Source organism: Gossypium hirsutum, chromosome A12 (genome assembly GCF_007990345.1).
Source record: "Gossypium hirsutum isolate 1008001.06 chromosome A12, Gossypium_hirsutum_v2.1, whole genome shotgun sequence".
Taxonomy (NCBI): domain Eukaryota; kingdom Viridiplantae; phylum Streptophyta; class Magnoliopsida; order Malvales; family Malvaceae; genus Gossypium; species Gossypium hirsutum.
This window is the reverse complement of record NC_053435.1, coordinates 7,387,630-7,389,331: the sequence shown is the minus strand read 5'-3', so window position 1 is coordinate 7,389,331 and position 1,702 is coordinate 7,387,630.

Here is a 1,702-nt window from a genome sequence, read left to right as displayed (position 1 = left end):
CTGAAGAAGATCCTTCCCATACAAAAAGACTTCAGAGGAAAGTGGATGCCAAACTGGGAGGGACCTTATGTAGTAAAAAAGGCCTTTTCAGGAGGGGCATTAATTTTAACTGGGATGGATGGCAAAAGCTTGCCCAATCCTGTGAATTCGGATTCAGTGAAGAGGTACTTTGCCTAAAAAAAAAAAGGAGAGCCAAGGCGAAAACCCGCAAAGGGCACCTTGAGACCAAAGGGGTTTTGAATTGAAAACCCAGAATGGGCAATTCAAATTTTCGATAAAGATGAGGCATAAAGTAGTTTTCCGATCAAGAAGGATGGGGCATCAACAAAGCCTTCTAGGACTTCTAAACACATATCAAGTTCAAAAGGGTCCTTAAGAAGTTTGGGGCAGAGAAGCTCATGCTACGATATCTGGGGCACCTATTTCCATTTTATTCATTTTTTGTATTTTTGACAAATACATCATCTTGATTAATTTATCTCGTTTGTATCTGAAATTTGCTATCTTGATTAATTTGTTCATTTAGAGCTTTGCTCTCAGCAATTTTCATCTTATCCGTTGTGATAATCTTTTTCATCTTATTCTTCGTATCTCAGCAAAATTTGTATCTTGATTTGTTTGTTTAGAGCTTTGCTCTCAACAAAATTTCATTTTGTCCATTTTGATAATCTTTTTCAAATTTTTCATTGAAATAACGATTAATGGACTGACAATACACATGCAGAAGGAGTTCTGCATATTACTCTGAAAGTTTCTAAATAATACGAGACCTGAAACAGGACTATTGTTTAAACTAACCAAACCTAAGGGTTGGAAACATTTGAGAAATGATAGTCTAAATAGCATCTATTCTTTAGGTTTCCGTCAAAGTACTGGCTGAACAAGAAGGCATCAGTGATAGAACCTTGATGAACAATGAGGAATGAAACCTAAGCATTAAAAATGGATCATTCTCATGACATTCTCAAATATAATCATACACATCTAGTTAGGAGCATTTGATCATCTGATCATGTCATCCTAAACATAGCGTAAATAGGTCCTATTTTTATGGTAGAGGATAAGATCGATCTTGTTCATATGGTGGGAAGTAATCAAAAAGCAGATCTTGTCTTCATATTGGTGAAGGATCGAGTAGCAGATTTTTCTTATTGGTGGGATCGAAGATGCAGATCTTCTTCCATATTGGTAGCGAAGTGATCGAAGAGCAGATCTTGTCTTCATTATTGGCGGAGAGATCGAGATGCAGATCTTGTCTTCCATATTGGCGAAGTAGATCGCAGAAAGCAGATTTGTCTTCATGTATTGGCGTGAAGAAGATCGAAGTAGCAGATCCTATCTTCCATATTGGTAGGAAGTGGATCAAGATGCAGATCTTGTCTTCCCATATTGGTGGCGAAGTAGATCGCAGAAAGCAGATCTTGTTCATGTATTGGCGTGAAGTAGATCGAAGGTAGCAGATCCTATCTTCCTATATGTAGGAAGTGGATCGAAGATGCAGATTTGTCTTCCATATTGGTGGCGAAGTAGATGCAGAAAGCAGATCTTGTCTTCATGTATTGGCGTGAAGTAGATCGAAGTAGCAGTCCTATCTCCTATATTGATAGGAAGTGGATCCAAGATACAGATCTTGTCTTCCCATACTGGGGAGTAGATCAGGCAGATTTTACCTTCAGTAATTGCGTATTGGGTATTCCAGTGG